Genomic DNA, 21,002 nt, shown 5'->3' with positions numbered 1-21,002 from the left:
CTTTCTTGTCCTATTTTTCTTTCAATATTTGAGGGTATAATAGTAGTATTTAATTGTGCTATTAAATTACTATAGAAGGGATATTCTGTCTAAGGAAAGACTTGGTATTTAAGAGATCCATGTGATCCACCTCTCTTCCCTGGGAATTGAACTTTGTGTGATTTTTTAGTACAATAATTTACACGCTTCCGACCCTATTGGAACAACAATGAGATGTCGCATTCTTCGACTTCAAAGTTCCAATTGAATTCCATCAGCTTATCTTGTTGGGGAAGTGGTGTGTCATTTCCACAATTCTTGTACCATCAAAGTGAGTTGCAGCAAGTCGATCTCTCAAACACATATTTCAAGGTGGATCGATTTCCGGTTTGGTTGTTGGACAACAACACGATGCTAACGATCCTGCATCTCGACAATTGCTCTCTGTCAGGGCCTTTTCAAGTGCCATCGCGTGTGCATTCTGGTTTATCACGTTTGGATATCTCCAACAATGCCTTCGGTGGCAACATCCCAGTAAGAATTGGAGCACACCTACCATTTTTGGTTTATTTGAACATGTCAAAGAATTGTTTCAATGGCAGCATTCCCTCTTCATTTGGTGATATGAGTTACCTACAAATTTTGGACTTATCAAACAACCAATTGTCTGGAGAGATACCTCAGCACATGGCTATGGGCTGCTCTTCATTACAATTCCTTGCATTATCAAATAACAAATTACAAGGATCAATTTTCTCAGGAAATTTTAATCTAACAAGCTTGTTGGAGCTCGAATTAAATGGAAATAACTTCACTGGGATGATCCCAAATGTCTTAGCTAATTGCTCTCGCTTGTATATACTAGATCTTAGCAATAACTATATCTATGGTGAAGTCCCAAGTTGGATTTGGAATATGTCAGAGCTGGCAGCATTGGATGTGAGCAGGAACCAACTCTTTGGTAGGTTGCCACAATGGAGGGGATCTGCTTCGAATTTGGAACTAGTTGCCATGGCAGATAATCAACTTGAAGGTTCAATACCAAGGGCAATTTGTAGTCTCAATCTCAAACTTCAATTTTTGGACCTTTCCATGAACAGTTTATCTGGGACTCTACCATCTTGCTTCAAGCCGGTATTGGTGAGGGAAGTTCATTTATTTAAAAATAAGCTACAAGGAGCGTTACCAAATGCTTTTCATGATAGCTCTTGGTTGGTGACATTGGATCTCAGCTACAACCACTTGAAGGGTAACATTCCAAATTGGGTTAGCAATCTTTCTGAATTAAGTTATCTTCTCTTAAGGAGAAACCACTTTGAGGGTGAAATTCCAATTCAATTATGCAAGTTGGATCGTTTAAGCTTGATTGATCTTTCTCAAAACAATCTCTCTGGTGGTATTCCTTATTGTTTAAAAGTTTCTGCGCTGAACTATGTAACAGAGCAATATATTTTGCATCGAAGTTCTCTTGACGACATAAGTAGCTCGACGTCCATTGAAGTTTCAATAGAATACACAGTAAAGAGCAGATCCTACAATTACAAGAGAAGAATGCTTCAATACATGTCTGGAATTGATCTCTCCTGCAACAAGCTTACCGGTGAAATTAGTTTTGAGACAAAAAACATTATGAAACTCTTCACATTGAACCTTTCTCACAATAGCTTGACCGGACCAGTGCCACGAGCATTTTCTAACCTCAAGGACATGGAAAGTCTAGATCTTTCCTACAACAATTTGACAGGGAATATCCCTGCCGAATTTGCGGTGTTACATTTCCTGGAATACTTCAATGTGTCATACAACAATTTATCTGGAAAGACACCTGAAAGGATTGGACAGTTGGGAGCATTTGATGAAAGCAACTACGTCGGGAATCCTTTTCTTTGTGGCTCATTGGTGGGAAAAAATTGTTCACCGGTCACAACACCATTGACACCGAAGGCTTCATCTGGCATCACAGAAGACCATGGTTTCATTGATATGGATGCCTTCTATGCAAGCTTCTTTGCATGTTACATGATGGTTCTATTGTGTATCGCAGCTGTGCTGTACATAAATCCTTATTGGAGGCAAGCATGGTTTTACTATATTCAAATGGCCGCTGATTCCTGCTACTATTTTGTGGTAGATAATTTCCCCAGAAATTTTTGTACTGGAAACATGTAGCAAAGCAATGGCGATTTCCGATGAAAGAGTTTACAAGGGTATAAAATTGTCTATTGCAAAGCCATGTTTATATGGAATAACTGTGTAAAGACATGGATTTAAAGTGCTTTTCTGGAACTGAACAAAAACTCCCACGAGCCACATTCTTAGTTTCACTCTATTTCAGTTGGTTTGATACCAATTTGTACAAAATGTAAGCTGTCACCAGGTCTAGTCCTTCATAATCAGTAGTAGCAACAAATAATTATGAAAAGATTGCTTGCTATGTGTAACACCACCTTCATGTTGAATAAGTTTCTTTACTCCACACACAAATGAGCAACTTGGTTGCTCGTTTATGCATCCAAAAGCTTCCAATCGCTGTGCAAAGTTGCAGTTTACTACATACAAACCTTCCATAATGTTTGTATGTTTCTTCAAAGATTGTTGATCTAGAAAGTATCATTCTGCTAAAGTCTCAAAGTTTCACTTCTAATCGATCACATTGGCAAATGGCATCGTCTAATTACTGTTTCGACCAGATAAGTTTAGTTCCTCTGATTTTCAGGCATTTCTTTTACTTCTTTCGAGGTACTCCTCATACAAAGAACGATATCTGGCAGGCACGTAATCCTTGAATCTGTAACAGATGACAACAGAGGGTAAGATCCAGTAAAAGTAATCGATAGTAGTTGCAAGCTAACAAGGGGGATGGAAATGAATGACAGGCTAAAGAATATCAGTAGACAGTAGTTTAGGTATGGTGTAAACTAGCAATTTGTTTCTTTGCTAGTGTTGCAGATAAGACCTCTGATGGCACTTGCAGCCTTTAAGGCTCTAACATATTTGATGATTTCAGACAATGTTGGGCTTAGCTTTATAAATCATTAACTCATGCTGAGAATAGGAAATTAATTTTGCCAAGCTTCCAATGAAACCTAAAACCGCACAATATGCCATTAACTGGATGAGTATCAGAAAGTGTCTGCTCAATGTATACATGGTTAAGCCAACTAAATTATTTTTCACAATGCCTTACTGACAATGTAACGTAACTGCTCACAGTCTTCAATTTTAATACTATTTTGGAGTAGATGCATACCTTTCAAGAAGAGGAAGCCTCTCAGGTCCTGAAAATAACTCCACAATGCATTTCAGAGGATTACCAATCTTTTACCACTTTGGACTATTTCCTTCCTATAACCCACAAAATCTTTGTATGCTGCAGGACTAAGTTTCTGTTTGACCTGAAGGCAGAGAAGGTTTCATAAAAATCCCTAATCCGAATCAGTTAATGCTACGAGCTAGGAAAGTGAAAATCCAAAAGAGTTAGCCTGCATTCAAGAGAAAGCAGCAAAAGACAAATTAACAGAACTCATTACAGGGAAGATAGTTCCAACAATTAAAGAGGGAACTAATGTATGTCATACAAGTCGTTTCAATTTAATTTCTCTAGACTCTCCAAACATAAGTTTCTGAACTTATAACGTCATGATTTTGAGATTGCATTTTTCTTCGATCATTAGATCGCTTCAACTTATTCAAATCCATAGACGGAGTGAAACATGAGGAATATTTCTGAGAAGGCTCGAGTTGTTTAGTCATATAGTCATATAGTTGTTTAGTCAAACCCAAGCATGATCAAACTCAAAGTTCAAAACCTTAATAAATAAAACCCAAACATTTGTTGCTCCCATTTCTATTCTGCCATTCAAGCAGCATGATTTGATGCCCATGCCTCTGGACTCTGGAGTCGCCCATTTTTCTCATTCTTCAACGTTTGTTCCCATTTTATTTGACTAATACTATATAAAGCACAAAAAGTAAACCATTTAAGCATGAGGGGTTCTTCCTAGTTCTTGTAGCGTAGAATGCACAAAGTTTGCATGTCTAATCGTGAAGTTGGGCCAGCTTCACCTAATTTCATAATCTGATTTTATGCTTCACATATTATTTTTATAGAATATTAATATTTTTATAATTAAATTAAATATTTTATTATTTAATTTGATTTCATATTGATTTGAGGTCAATAAATCTTGCTTGGCCTGGGTAAATCACCCAACTCATACTCAACATTATTTACCGACACAAGGGTTGATTTGAATATTCACTTTTAAAATTAATTTAAAATGAATTATCCATAAAATAACTTGCGAATAAATAAGGTTCTCATATATTTTCATAAATTCAAATTTTATAATGAACAAAAACATAGCATATTTGATAAAAAAAAAGAGTTTAAATAATTAATTAATATTTAATCAGTTTTAATTAATTAATTGTTATTTAATAAATTTTAAACAAAATTTAATATTAAATAAATAATAAAAATTGTTTCATTAAACCCCGGCGTAAGCGGTGGGTGATTACCAGTCATGTAAATGTTAGTATTCTATCACATCCAAATTAATGGAAGACTTGGAAAAGAGGCTTTTCCATGGAAATTATCAATAATCAAGTTGGGGGAAAAAAGGTAATCCATTTAAGGGATGAATGGACCCTTTGTGGAATGAGTTTCTTGGAAGCACTAGGGGCTTAATAATTTTTTTTCAAATTTATATTTTAATCAATTTTTTCAATTATAATCTTTTTAATAATGGTAACTAATTAATTTTATATAAAATAATTTAATAAATTCACGTCAACATCAATATATAACTAACTTAAATATAATTTTAAAATATTTTGTAGTTAAATATTAATTTTTTTGCTGAATTACAATAATAAGGTAAAGCCAAAACAATCAACACGATTAATATGATTCAAACTCAGGCCACACTTGAGGCAGTGAACACCCCAACCATCAGGCCATCACATGGGATTCAAAGTTAAACATGATTTTTATTGAAAGAAGCCAAATATATTTAATCTTATAAATAAAGTAAATGAAAAATACATAGATAATTAATATAGTAAGGGTATAAAGATTTATTTATGGAAATTTATTTAGTAATAGATCCAATTCGTGGCCATCACTTCAATAATAATTCTACGTATTGGAACAAAAGTTCATATTTTCACCTTCAAATAAAAATTCATAGGAAAGTTACCATCATAAATATTAATATATTTAGTTGTTTTAAACTTGGTTTATACGTTTGTAATATAAACAAAGCTTGACTTGGAAGTTTCCCTCTTCTCTTATATCATTTTCTTATACGTGGAAAAGAATCAATGTTTAATGAAGTCAACATCAAATATGCAAATAAGTTAAAGCCCCGTTGCAAATGGTAACCATTTAAGCAATGAGTGGACTTAATTTCTTGGGAAGATATCAAATAATTATCTTTTCGATATATTTAAAACAAATCATCCATAAAATAATTTGGGAGTCCATTTATGATTTTAAATTTAATTTTTATAATTAACAAAAATATAATATATTTGGTACCATAAAAAAATAAAAAGTTTAAATAAATAATATATCTAAATTTTTTTATTAAATCAAATGACAAATGATTGTTTTAGATCAAATAATGGTTATAATCTTTGTACTATGTTTAAATTTGGAATTTCGTACCTATTATTTAATTTGATGTAATTTAATTCTTCTACATAATGTCATTAGTTAGTTGAAATAGTTGATACCCTTAATTATTTTAGTCTAAATGTTGAGTTCAATTTTTTTTCTCAAAAATACTAATTCAAACTTCATGCAAATATATAATGCGTTAAAAAGGCATTTTTAAGATACATTCATGTAATCATTTTAATCGGTTTAGTTAAGGATGCTAATTATTCAAATTAATTAATACCATTATAAAAGTAAATGACCAAATTATGCCAAATTAAAATATAATGACTAAATTCTAAATGTGAGCATAATAGAAAGTTCGAAACTGCAATTTTACCATTATAATATAATGACTGAAAAAAAGAGTTGTTATTAGTTAGTCAAAATATTTATCTCACTTGATATTGTGGGTAGCTTATGTGAACTTTTTAATAACACTTATTCTAATTAATTATGTCAAAATATTTTTTTTATTAGAATAGTATTTTTTTTAAATCAACATAAAAAAATTAATCAAGATAGCTAAATATGTTAATTATTTGGACTAACTAATATCATTGTGAAAGTTGAGAATCAAATTATGTCAAATTAATATATAAAAACAAAATCCCAAATGTTATCATAATGGAGGGACCAAAACTGAAATTTTACCATGGTAATTATGATGGAAAAAAATTAAAATATAAAAACTAAATCTCAAATGTTATCATAATAGAGGGACCAAAACTGAAACTTTACTATACAAAAAAAAACTCAAACTACATTTTCTAAGAGATTTAATAAATAAATTTAAGAGATTTACTGAATAGATTCAATCTTTCAATCTTTCTTTTGTTTCAAAAGGTTACAATTTTTCATACGTTTGTTTATTAAAAGTTTTTCTACTGGGTTAAATTGTTTAGATAATTACGTTTATTTTCTTTAAATTAAGACTTATTTTTTAAATTTAATGTATTATTTATTTATTTTATTATATTTCACATGCAATTATCTTATTGGATTATCTAAGTAATAAATTACATCTCATTAAAAATATTTCACATATGAAATTTCACATCATCCGGGTTAATTTTTTTAATTGTACTTTCATTAAAACTGTTAAAGAAAGCATATTGAAAAAAAAAACAATGATTGATGGCTAAAAAAGACTAAAAAATACAATTACAGCCATTTTGACAAAACATGCAAATGTTAATAGTTATATAATGTTAAAAGTCTTATAATTATAATGTCAAAAAAAAAAAAAGAAATTGGACGAGAGTAATGAGGAATGGCCTATAGAGTTATATAGATATAAAGCAGCATTGGGTAAAAATGCATAAAGTAGGGTAAGAAAATGTGCCATAGATTGTTGAATTAAATAAACCCATCCCCAAATAGTATAAGATGATTGTAATTAAAAAGTAAGAAATAGAATGAAATTTCATAAGCTTAACATTCTTTGATTTATGTAATTCCCAAGAAATGAAATGCAGATACCCCAATGCAGACCCCACAGCACTCACATTCAACCTGCTCTTTACGACATTACCTTGTTTGAAATCAGTGGTTATAAATGCTTTCTAGCTGTAGTTTTGCTTTACAATTTCACAATCAAACAACATCTCCTCATGAAACTTCAACACGTTATTTACAAGTTCTAAGAAGACAAAAGCCATCAATTTTCCTATTTAGAAAGAGACTCATTTGGGCAACGCTAATTATCTAGAGAAATCTAGGTAATTATAGAAGATCATGAATGAATATTGGTAATTGATTTGGATTGGAATTCTTCAAAACAAATCCTTGGATTATTGATTGGATCATCATTCTGCTGCCGAATTGTCTTTAAATTCATATTTACTTTATATGTTATTATTATTACTCTTATGGTATTGCTGTTTTATTGGGATTGTATTACATCTTCAATGATAAGCAAGTTTCGAAATCAATATCTATATATCTGAGATTAAATAAACCCAACCCCAAATAGAATAGATGCTTGTAATTAAAAAGTAAGAAATTTCACAAGCTTGACATGCTTTGATTTATGCAACTCCGGAGAAATGAAATGCAGAGACCCCAAAGTCTAACTTAGTTTAGACGTTTGTAATACAAACAATCATTGTCAGTAGGGGGGCTCCATAATTGTGAAAATCCAGCGTTTACTTTGAACTTTCCCTCTTATACTTGGAACGGAATCAATGTTTAATGAAGTAAACATCAAATATGCAGCAGCGCCCCATTGCAAATGGTACCCACATCACTCTTCAACCAATTCACCGGACTTACAACATGTTACTTCCACACGCTGTTTACAAGTTGCAAGAAGATCAAAACCACAATTTTCCCAATTTAGAAAGAGACTCATTTCATGGTTAACACTCAGCACTTAAGGTTTCCTCAATAATAGTTTAATCTATCAGAATAAAAGTTTACATTTCTTACCTTCAAATGAAACTTCATAAGGAAAGTTACAATAAGTCCAACATCATAAATAGTATCCAACGTAAATTTTTTAAATTTTTTTTATTTACATACTTAAGAATTATAGTGAGTATTGTACCAATGAGGTTTTTCTATTATCTTAATGTAGGACGTTAATTACATGGATCATAGTTTTGGAATGGCTAGTATATTCAACCCATATATATAATATATATATATAATAGGGTGAATGCCTAAAAAATCACAAACTGTTATGATCAAACATGTGATAAAAGTAAAAACAAAAAATATATATAATAAATTTGTTTAGTGTAGATGATAAATTTAATGTTTGTAAAATCAGATCGATGGTCAAATCGATCATTAAGTTATCGATTCGCCTGTGTAATTAAAAAATTATTAAAATTTAAAGAAATTAATTTTTTTTTAAAAATTCAAGTTCAATTGGTTTTTTAACTTGTTCGTACTGATTCTCGATCTAATTGGTTCAAAATTACTCTTCGAACCAATCCTTTGACTAGTTCTTGGTCCAATCAATCTGATTTAGTTCAAACAACATTTGATAAATCATAATATTGAATAAAATTTAAATAGACACTTTCATTGGGTCTTCCCCACCGGGGTATACCATCCAAAACCTTATTTATATCAATCTCATAGAAAAAATGGAACAAATACCTTTTTTCCCCATATTTGTGATTGTAACTCCCCCAACGGATGCCAAAGATCAACCAAAATCCTTTTTGGAGAGAGAAAGTGAACCACACACTCCGTTACAGCTTTTTCTACTAAGCAAAATCGATAGTCATCTTCTGAATCATTCAGATCTTTTTCACAAAGAGTCAACTCCTCCTCTTCATAGTCAAGATTTAGATTTGCAAGCTCTTCCTCCATTACTAACAAATATCCCAAACAATCACACTGCAAATTTGCCAACCCAAAACCCTACGATAAGGGAAACGTGCCTATAGCAGACGAAAAAGAAAAAAGAGACGTGCTAAAACTCTTAGCAGATGAAAAAAACTTATTAATTCAAAATAGATTTAAGATATTGTCAGATGTCTTTAACGTTTCTTTTTAATTTTTAATAAAATTTGGTATACCGTTGGTGAAGTTTAAAAACATCACAAAAATGGTTGGGGTAATGACAAGTGAATGTAGGGTTTAGTAAAAATATATAATAGAAATGAATAGAGCCGTCCAAAGGGGGGGACTACTTGCACAAGCTCGAAGACCCTCCTAAAATATGAGTGAGCTTGAAGAAGAATATAAAACCCCAAAAATGAGACACTACCAAAAATTTAGACTCATATTTTATTTAGACTGAATTTCGAGCAGAATTTTTCAAATTTAAACCTAACCCGATCTGATTATATGCTAAAAAATACATATTTCATGCAATTTAATTGGTCAATTTATTAGAATGCACCACTGATTTTTCTATGTTTATATTGAATTTTGTGCAGGGATGCAATTTGGGGCTAAATAGAAGAAAAAGGAAACAATTGGTCTAGATTGAAGAAAGAAGCAAAGGAGGACCAAAGCAAAATTTTTCCAAGATGTAATTAGCTGAAATTTTTGTTGACTTAGTGGGAGATTATGTTGGGATTTTTATATCATGGAATATTTTATTTCCTTGATTTTCTATGGCTAGTTGGCTCTTAATTTAACAAAGCCACTAGTATAAATAGGAGGCTACATTGTTCATTTATTCATCAAGTCATAAATCAAGTTTTCATCTTTGGAATACAATTCCTCCTTTCTACTCATGAAATTATTTGTTGTTTTAGTTTCCTTTTTCTTTCAGTTCATTAATTTCCAGCTTGTTACCACTTAAACCATTCACAATTTCATTTTCAAACTTCCTTTTCATTTCCAGTAGCTAACCATCCCACTTTAATACACTACCAAAATCCAGCCCCCATACTTAATCACGCCACCCATTCGTTTCACCCAATTTTACCTTATTTAATTTATCCAACTCCAATATGCCCCAAACCTTAGTTAACTAAATCCATTTTCAGCTTTAGGTTGGAATTAGCCTCGTCAAAAATCGTGAGTTACAAACCCGAGCAATTTAACTCCTAAATTCCAGTACTTATTATTTCTCCAGATTAAGAGTATGATTTTGTCAACTCACAAAGTCAGATCAACATTAAGTCAAAAAAGACGTCGTTTGATTTAGTGTGGTTAGACGTGCAGTTGGAATTCTGAAAGGATCGATTGTCTAATCAGTTTTCTGTGAACACATTGGCGTGCCAAGTGGAGATTGCTGGTTGGTTCCGTCAAGGGAAGTAGTAACCGAATTTAAATGTCTCACGCGATTGAGGACATTGGTTCGAACTAGGCTCTTCTAGAACGCAAAGCTGCTGGAGTTCTAAATCACGAACGTTTTGTTGGTTGTTCGATCGGTAAGGGTTAGTTATAGGACGTTCCATAACTAATTTACACAAGGAAGAGTTGGTGTCCGAGGCGTCCTTGGTATCTATAACTAGCTTATTGGAAAAGAAGAGTTCATCTAATTTCGAGGATCGGTTCAAAGACGAGGAAAAATCCGTGCCTAAAACTAAGCTTAGTTTAATTAAATTTTCTTCATATTTATTTAACTATTTTTATTATTTTATTTTCAGCCTTTACTTTTCACGCATTTTTTCCTTGTTTATTTCAGGTTCCAGGTTTTCAATTTTATCCTCCCCCAAATTTCTTGGGCACGACAACTGCCCCGACAAGAATCTGGTCGAGAAAGAGAAATAATTTGTAGTAAACTTGCAAATTAGGCATAGGTTTATATTGGTGGAATTGACAACCATCACGATCTATACTATATTTAAATATAATATTTATATTTAAAAATTTAAATACGTAATCTAAATCTAACCCAAATTCAAGCATTATCAGACTCAAAATCCAAATCTAATCCTTAATAAATAATGCCCAAACTAACTCTAAAACCTATATTTTACAAAACCTAAAGTACTATCTTGCCATATCTTTTGTTGCCATCAAACATTTCTTGCTCCCATTTCTATTCTGCCATTCAAGCATCAAGTGATTTTTTTTTTAGTTATATTACATTAAAATAAATTCAGATTCATTATATTATATTTTTAGTTACATTGTTATTAAATGAATATTTTTTTATTTCAAAATGTTACATCAGTAAATTTAATTAAAAAATTTTAACAGTGTTAACAATTTGACCTAAATTTTGAAATATAAAAATAGAAGGAACTAAATTTAGAAATTATGAAAAGTATAAGAACCTATGACATATTTAGCCTTTAAACAATTTTGTTGCTTTTGCATTATACCTAATTTTTGAAAGTGAATTGTGTTTGTTATGATTATTTAATAGACAAAAATATAATGTGAAATTGTGATAAATACAACCAATCAACTTCTTATTTCTCAAAATTGTTACTCATTTCTGCAACTTTCTCAATATGGGTATTTATTCAGTATTTAATTCTTTTAAACTTTTTTTCACTTATTTGTAACATTATATTTCTGTATTTATGTCTGAATATGTGGCCGATATGAATATCTTAAACGCGTACTTTAAAAAAGAAATGAAGTGTCTGAACAAATATTTAGTAAATTCACTACTTAGTAATAAACCCATTTTATAATTCAACAAGCCATCACTTAAGTCAAGATCTCTTCAATAATAATTCTATCTATTGAAGCAAAAGTCAACATTTCCACACGAAATTTAAAAAATAGAGTATCCAAACATTTCAAATATATGAAATTCAAAGGTTAAATATTAGTATATTTTTAAAAAGTTTTTTTATTTATGTATTACATATTTAGAAATACTAAGAATTTAGATTGCAATTATTAGTTAACAATTGTGATGATTATAAAATATACTTATTACTTAATAAAATTTTATGCATATTAATCACACTTAATTAATATTAGAGGTAATTATGTAATTAGTTATTATCTTGAATAATATTATTTTACATTAATTAAATAAAGTAATATTTTATACGTTCAAAATGTGTTAATTGTTTTTTTAAAAAATTCTATTAAAATTGACTCAAAAAAAATTCTATTAAAATATTTGAATTCATAATTTAATATCTAATAATTATATCTAATAATTCAAATAAAAAGTATTACTTTATATTAATTATTGTGGTTGAAAGTACAATATTTAAAAATAATTAAATATTAAACACGTAAAATCACATGTAAATAATAAAGCTTAGAGAAATGTAAATCATTTAAGCAACGAATTGGGAAATAGCTTGGAGAAATGTAAATCTTTTAAATAGTTTTTTTTAAATATTTCATCAATAAATAACTTAGGAGTCCATTTAAGATATTAAATTTAATTTTTACGTCTAACAAAATATAATATAATTTGGTAAAATAAAAAATAAAAAGTTTAAATAAGTCCACAAATGGATTAAAGGTTTGACAAGTGTATTATAGAGTATGGTAGAAATTAAAAAAACTAATTATATAAAAAAATGTAACACTTGCCACACACTCAACCCACTTATGGAGTCTAAAAAATTACAGAGACGGGTGTATCAAATAATTACCTTTAATAGAATTTAATTTATAATTATATGATAAAAATTAATTATTATTTAATAAATTTTAAATAAGAATTAAATCATAATTTTTTAATATTAATTAAATAATATAAATTATAATTCCGGAAAAATGAAATGCAGAGACCCCAGAAGCTTAACTTAGTTTGGACGTTTGTAATTTAAACAATCATCATTGTCAATTTGGGGGGCTCCATAATCGTGAGAATCCAGCGTTTACTTTGAACTTTCCGTCTTATTCATAGAATGCAAATGGTACCTGTTGACACCATTTTTTGGATGAAAACGGGGTCAACTTAGGTTTGAAAATGAAAACGAAAGTAGGAGTCGCCGCCACCAATCTTTTTTTGATGAGGTGTGATCGGGTCACCTTTAAAAGCGGTTGTTTTTAATAAACAATTTAATTTTATTAAAACAACGAGTTTGGTCTAAGAATTTCAAAAAACGGATTCGGGAGTCGGTTACGTACGAGGAAGGATTAGCACCCTCGTAGCGCCCAAAAACTGGTACCTAGTTGATTACTTAATGTATTGGTGTCGAAAATTAAAGACTCGAAAAAAATTTAAAAATACGATCCCTCTTTATATTGCGTTATTTTAGAATTACTCGAATAAATAAAAATGGAAAATACTTCCTTATCTCGAAGTAACAAGATGTCACATCCAGTAAGTTAGGACCCAACATCTTGTATTTTGAGACTAAGCTTGCCTTTTATTTTTTGGTTTAAACCTCATTTATTTCAATTTTAAAAGGATATTCGGTTATTTAGGTTAACGCGAGAAAAAATCGAAACCCAGTAAGTTAGGACACGACTTCTCGAATTTCTAAATACGAAATATTGCCTTTATTATTAAAAAATCCTCGTATCGAGAAAACAACGTGTCATATCCAATGCGTTAGGACACAACGTATTGAATTCCCGATATTGAGCTTTTATTCATTTTTAAAAAAATAATCTCGATTATTTAAATTCAACAAAGAAAATCGAAACCTAATACGTTAGGGCTCGATTCTCTTGAAGATCTCAAGTATCGAGTGTTATTTTTATTTTGAAATTTTGCGTTTTTGGACAAATCCGAGTAAAAATGGATGCAAAATAACAATGATAACAATGTAAATAAAATGATACAAGCAAAAATAATAAACAATAAAAACAATTATACGAGCAAAATAACAAGAAACTAAAGTAAGAAAACAATGATAGACATGTAAATAAAAGAGTGAACAAAATTAACAAAATCATACAATTATAAAAGATATATATGAACGAAAATATAAAGAAAATATATAAAATGCAAAAAAGGATTAAATCGTAATAAAAGGAAAATTTAAAAGTAAAATTATAAATAAGTAAATAAATAAGGACTGAAAGTGCAGGACGCGGGAAGGCCAAGGACCAAATGCACAAAATACCCAAATCTGAACACGTGTCCCTTTTCAGTGCGCCAGTGGGTTAAGGGCCCGATTGGAATTCAAACGAAATTGCGGGGTCGAATTAAAAAAGTGAAAATAAACAGAAAAGGGAGAAAAATGAAAAGGGCGCGAACGTGGAAGGGCCAGAGTTGCAAATAACCCACCCGCACAAAAACACGCGGACCCTGGGTTGCGGGTCGGGTCGACGCGCGGGTAGGAGGGGGAAAACGGCGCCGTTTTGCTTTATGTTATTTAAACTAATTGTTTTCTGAAATTTCATTTTTGCTAAAAACTTAAAAAACTAATTTCTCTTTTTTTCTCCCCCTCTCTCGAACCCCCATCCAACCGTTGGGCTTCTAGGCCTTCACCGCGCCGTCGTGCCCCCCACCGTTGTCGGTGATCGGAGCAGCGCAAGGGTCGCCCTCTTGGGCCATTTTTGAAGCGCTTGAAGGCTGAAATCCTTAGGCTTCAAGGTCGAAAGGAGAAAACTCAGTGTCCCTTCCCCACGTCCCGATTTCAACGACCGAAATGGTCGGCAAAGGGCTCTTCAGGCGACCCCAGGTATTCTCCTTCCTCTTTATTTTATTTTTGTTTTTTTAAATATAAGATAAAATAAAATAAATAGAACAACAGATCTGAAAAAAAAGAAAAAAAAACCTTAGTCTTGCTTTTTATTTCTCTAGTTCGTGAAATTGCCAGGAGAAGAGAAGCCGACCATTACAATGTTTTTGTTCGGACTATATAGCCGATTTTTACAACCCCTAAACTTCTATTTTTGTCGTTTTGCTATTTGGCTACTTGTTGTTGCGTGTTTATTGCTATTTTGCAGGTGTTCTGACGTGTTGGTGCAGGCGACGGCAGAGGCATGCGACTAGGCCGGCGGAGGCGGCCAGGAGCAGAGGCTTGAAGACCTAGGTGCGGCGCACCTAGGTTTTTTTTCTTGGCTGAAATGTGTTTAGTTTTTTTTTGTGGGCTAGGGTTTATTTTGCTGAAATGTTTTTTTTAGTTTGGGCTGGTTATTTGGGCTTAGGGTTTTAATTTGGGCTGAGGGTTAATGGGCCCCGGGCAAAATGGGCTTGTACAGCTGCCCCTCTTTGCTCGTTGTCGTGTAACGAGAATAGAGCAAAGACTAAGAAAGACCAATTTTTTCCGGTCTCGCTGAGGCTTGACTTCTTTGGGTGCTTCTCTTCAAGTAACTTTATTCAAGTCCACTGTGCCTTGTTGCTTTAATCTATTCTACAATACTTCAGAAAGATATGACTTCAATCTACTCTGTCGTAACTCCATGGCGATGAGATTTGTGGTTTTATCCGCTTCACTGCAACTTTAGGGAGATAGGATTGGCTTCTTTCGTCTGCTCCACTACTGCTTAGGGAGATAAGACTTGATGTGATCTGCTCTACTACTGCTTAGGGAGATAAGATCTGTTTTTTTCGACCTACTCTGTTGCTGCTTAGGGAGATAAAACCACTGGCTTCAATTTACTCCACTGTAATCTCAGGGAGGTAAAATCTGCCATCTTCGATCTGCTTCACTACTGCTTAGGAAGATAAGATCTGTAATCTTCAATCTATTCTACTATTGCCCAGGGAAGTAGAACTACTGGCTTTAATGTACTTCACTGTAATCTTAGGGAGGTAAAACCTGCCATCTTCGATCTTTTAAATTACAATGTCAGGGAAGCAAGATTCGCCGTCGTAGCTTTAATCTGCCCTACTGTAATGCCAGAGAAGTGAGATTCACCGTTGTGGCTTCAATCTCTTTAATTGCAATGTCGGGGAACAAGATTTGCCGTTGTAGCTTCAATCTGATCCACTGCATTGCCAAGAAAGTAAGATTCGTCGTTGCGGCTTCAATCTTTTAAATTGTAATGTCGGGGAAGCAAGATTCATCGTTGTAGCTTTAATCTGTTCCACCGCATCACCAGAGAGATAAGGTTTGATAAGATCTTCTCTACTACAAATTCAGAGAGATAAGATCTGTTTTCTTCGATCTACTTCGCCACCAATATGGGAAGACAAGATCTGCATCTTCGATCCACTTCCTACCAAATACAGGAAGACAAGATCTGCTATCTTCGATCCCCTCCGCTGCCAAATACAGGAAGACAAGATCTACTATCTTCGATCTCCTCTGCTGCCAAATATAGGAAGACAAGATCTGCTATCTTTGATCCCCTCCGCTACCAAATACAGGAAGACAAGATCTGCTATCTTCGATCCCCTCCGCTGCCAAATACAGAAAGACAAGATCTGCTATCTTTGATCCCCTCCGCTGCCAAATACAGGAAGACAAGATCTGCTATCTTCGATCTCCTCCGCTGCCAAATACAGGAAGACAAGATCTGCTGCTTCTAGTCTACTTTTCTGTAATTTCTGAGAGATAAGACTTGATATGACGACTTCAATTCATCCCACTGCAACTTCAGGGGTATGGGTAACTTCATTGATATGTTCTTTGGGGAACATGACCTGCAAAGTCCATTTCATGGGCCTATTATGCCTAGTGATTAGGATGTTATGATCAGAACGAATCAAATGCTCCTAACTAGGTGTGTAGGAATGATATTTCCATTGAATGATATTTGCATGAATGCAGAATGTCATTTTTCGAGAATGATCTTATTTTTAATGCTTAGGCTGTCATCACTCATTATTCACTGAGGTTTTATTGCCAACACGTCAGAATGCCATCTTGTTCGACTGGTAACACTCATCTCTCACTTAAACGGGTTGCCCCCATTGTAATCTTCAAAGTTCAATCCGTTGTAATCTTCAAGGTTAAGTCCACGGTAATTTTGGGACATAAAATTCGAGCCATCTTCCTTCCACTAAGTACAAGACCTGACTCTCTCTCAATTCTATCCTACTGTAATTCAGGTATACAGGATCTGAATTTCTTTGGTCTCCAACACCATTCCCAGGGTGTCGTTCCAAATATTTAACAATTGTAGAACTTTCTCTTCCAAGAAACCTCTTTTTATTACTCGGTGATCATTGCTCGTTTGTTCATTGAAGCTTTCTCACCAACACGACATTTTTCGTTTCGTTCAGTCCATGCTTGGACAACAAAATCCGAAAGGATAGTCTTAAGTTCGACTTTTCTTTCTTAGACATTTCAACCTTTAAACTTGGTGTGTTCTAAACAATAGTCCTGTTTCAGGTTCCTGTATTATTTAGAAGCTTTCAGAGTAATATGCAGAACTCCTTTTGCTTGAATATCATCAGTCCATTAATCATTATTTCAATGAAAAATGCTTGAAAAAGATTATTACAATGGACAAGATGAAATTTTGTTGAGAACAAAGCTCGAGATGAATAAATTAATCAAGATAGAAAATTTTGCTAAGATAAGATGAAAAAGATTATCACAATGGATAAGATGAAATTTTATTGAGAACAAAGTTCGAAATGAATAAATTAATCAAGATAGTAAATTTTGCTAAGATAAGATGAAAAAGATTATCACAATGGATAAGATGAAATTTTATTCAGAGCACAGCTCGAAATGAATAAATTAATCAAGATAGCAAATTTTACTAAGATACGAAATGAATAAGGTGAAAACAGGTGCCCCAGATATCGCAGTATGAGCTTCTCTGTATGAGCTTCTTAAATACCCTTTTTGAACATGATATATGTTTTAGAAGTCCTAGAAGACTTTGTTAATGCCCCAAGATGTAGCATCTCTCCTTCTTATTAACTCAGAGAGGACAAGGCCACCGCATGCCCCACCTTTGATAAAAAATTTGAATTGCCCTTTTCCTGGGTTTTCAATTCAAAGCCCATTTGGTCTCAAGGTGCCCTTTGTGGGTTTTCACCTTGGCCTCTCCTTTTTCTTTTCTTTTTTTTCTTTTTTCGTTCTTATTTTCTTTTTTGTTCTTCTTTTTGTTTCTTTTGAACATTCTTTGATCGAATTTGCACTCATAGGATCAGGTAAGTCCTTGCTATCCTTTCTGGTCAAAATCAACGCTTCTCTAAATAAAGCCTTCTACATAAGGTTCTTTTTAGTTTGACATATTCTTTCTGCTAAAGTCCTTTTTGTATGGGGAGGATTTTCTTCGATGTTAGGTCTCCTTCATGGAACTCTCTAGGGTGAACCTTCTTTAATGAGCTCGCGTCTTTTGTTTTTGTTGCCTTTGACCAAGACCAATAACTTTGAACATTTTTTTTCAATCAAGATCTGATCCAACACTCGGAGAGAAACATCTTGACCTTAATAAACAAAACCACAATAAGCCAATGCGTTGCCCCATTAGCAGTTTTTCCTCTCTTTTTTGTTATTTTTTTTGTTTTTGTTTTTTTGTTTTTTTTTTTGCTCCCACTGCACCGTGCATTTTGGGGTGAAATGTATTAACCTTGAATAGACTGCAAACTTCTGACATCATGCCGTTGTTCAATTTTAGTGCATTGTCAAGTGTGTTCCTTTTTGGCATTTCATACTGACATATGATTTTTCAAGAATTTACAGACTGTCGGCTTTGCGACATTGGCATATAAAGCAGCTTCTGCCCACTTAGTGAGGTAATCGATGACCATAAAGATAACTGTAAAAAAAAACCCTAGGCGAGATCGGCCCTGTGATATCTGTGCCCCACATAGAGAAAGGCCATGACTTTTATTGATTCTGTGTAAGGTAGGATCTTGTTCTCCCGTCCTTAACAAATCAGGAGATAAGCTACAGTCTCAGTTATCTCCAAAATCTTGAAGTTTAATCCGGACACATATCTTGCTCAAAAGGAGGTTCTGAGTCAATAGCAGTGTCGCTCATGTCCTTGATATCTGAAGACCTGTTATAGGACGAAAGTAGATCTAAGGAATAAAAGAATCTAATAATATTTATCTGTTTAGTATGATTATGAATGAAATGGAAACAATAAAAGAATATTTGCTCGAAGTGAGAAACAAAGATGCATTTTATTGAAATAAAGATGTTGGACATAAGCCTATCTCACAAAAGGATTCTTATTGCCCCTAGGCTCAGAGCAATAAGCGTGTTTTGGACATTACTCCGAATTAGCTCTACAAAATACAGGGATCTCTTCCACAGTCCCATTGCTCAAAACACCCCTAAGTATGTAAGAGTAAATATCTAACAAGGTCCCTTCTTCAGTTGTTTCTTCGTACGGCGTTGATGTGAACGTTTCCTAATATTTCCTCATTCATTGCATTCCTCCCAATTATCAATATAATTGGGCAACAGATTTTCTGTATCGGACTTGACAATGCCTATACTGATGAGCCTTTCAACCCCCTTTTTAAAGGCGACGCAATCTTCTATTGAATGCCCCGTAATCCCTGCATGATAGTCACATTGCGCATTTGTGTCGTTCACATTGCGCATTTGTGTCGTACCATTTGGGGTATGGAGGTTGTAGAGGCTTCAAGTAGAAAGGGGAGATGACGTGTGCGTTAAATAAATTTTGATACAGCTCCCGGTATGACATTGGGATTGATACAAATTTGGACTTATCAATGTTTTGCTTTGTGCCGGATTCTTGCTTCTGGGAGATCTGATGGCCAGAAGCAACCATCTTTGGCTGACTTGCGGTAAACGGCTTTGAATAACCCTCGTTATACCTACTTGCGTCATTCACCTCATTTTCTCTCTTCCTCGGGGACTTCGAAGTATTGATTTGAGGGTTCCACTCTTGCCCTTTCTGTTTGTAACAATCTCCAAATGGTTTTGAGAGCTCTACTCTCACCTGTTTTGTTCCCGCTAGATCATCAAGGAAAACAGAAGTAGTTAGATTGCCCCTAAGGTTGGAACCTGAGTCTGTCGCGGAATTCACCGATGTCGAGGTACTGGTCTGGTACTATGGTCGGATGTTAACAGTTACCCTTTGTGGATATGTATTCGGTTGTGCTTGGATGTTTGTTGGGGTAAAACCTGGAAAAGGAGCAGGGTTTTCATTATTACTTCCAAAGTGGACCGTTGGGTTTTTTCCTTTTTCTAACCCTTTATCCAATAATTGGGTTAATTGGCTCATCAGATTTCTTTGGACTTCTAGCATCTGATCCTTCATATCTTGTTGAAATTTGGTCAATTGCTTTTGCATCTGTATTTGCCTTTGCTCTAATCTCTCCAACCTTTGGTCCATTCCTTTAGTTCCTGTTCGGGTAGCGCAAGGGTGTTGGTTTGGTAGGTTGGTTTCCGTTGACTCTGTAATGACTTCGTTTAATTAGGGTCTTTCAGTGAAATTTGATGCATGCAATGAAATGTAATGTAGATGCATGAAATGAATGCAAAAAGAGACGTTAATTCTTGGTTCAATTATATTAGAACAACTTTACTAGAAAACAAATCTCTTTACATAAAGCGGATATATATACGGCTTTACCCTTATGTTCCAAGAGAACAATCCTTTTCTTCATTCGCGTATTAAGATAAATCTCATGAACTCTTCAAAAGGGATGTCTTCTATCTCCCTTTTCCTTGATCCGGGCCGCGAGTCATTAACCACCTATCCTCATGATGCTCGTTGGCTTCTCTTTAAGAAAGTTCAGTGGCTCTCAAATAATTCTTGTCATCTTGAATTCTCGGGCAACGGAGCAATGGTCGTGTAGTCCTCCATTAAACCTTCTCTTATCACATTTTCTTGGACCATATTCGGACAACCGTATTATTATCCACTTTATCAAGAAACCCATTTCCTTATGACATGCTCTCTATTTAACAATCGAACCTGAATCAACACCTCTTTACGATGAAAATGCAATGCAATCATTGTAAAACCCCGACTCGTGTCCGTCGCCGGATTAGTGTTACGAGGCATTACCGATCAAAACCCGACTCAATTTTTTTTATAAATAAATTAATCCATTATATATATACTAAGCCATAAATCCTAATCAATACACATTTGAATATATATACATTCGTTTACTCTATCAATAAGCCAAACGTAATTAATCACCAACATTTACAAGCATACTTCAATTTCTAAATCA

The 21,002-nt window shown here is 33.4% G+C and overlaps 1 protein-coding gene across 8 annotated transcripts in view; it reads left to right on the top strand.

Annotated features, from left to right (window-relative positions):
• The window catches only part of LOC107923512 (receptor like protein 21), a 63,835-nt gene that overhangs the window by 10,621 nt on the left and 32,212 nt on the right, over positions 1 to 21,002 (top strand). The gene's annotated exons all lie outside the window — the stretch shown is intronic.

The sequence above is a fragment of the Gossypium hirsutum genome, chromosome D06, assembly GCF_007990345.1.
Source record: "Gossypium hirsutum isolate 1008001.06 chromosome D06, Gossypium_hirsutum_v2.1, whole genome shotgun sequence".
Lineage (NCBI taxonomy): Eukaryota > Viridiplantae > Streptophyta > Magnoliopsida > Malvales > Malvaceae > Gossypium > Gossypium hirsutum.
Note: the sequence above shows the minus strand (reverse complement) of the source record. Positions and strands in the feature narration are given on the sequence as shown.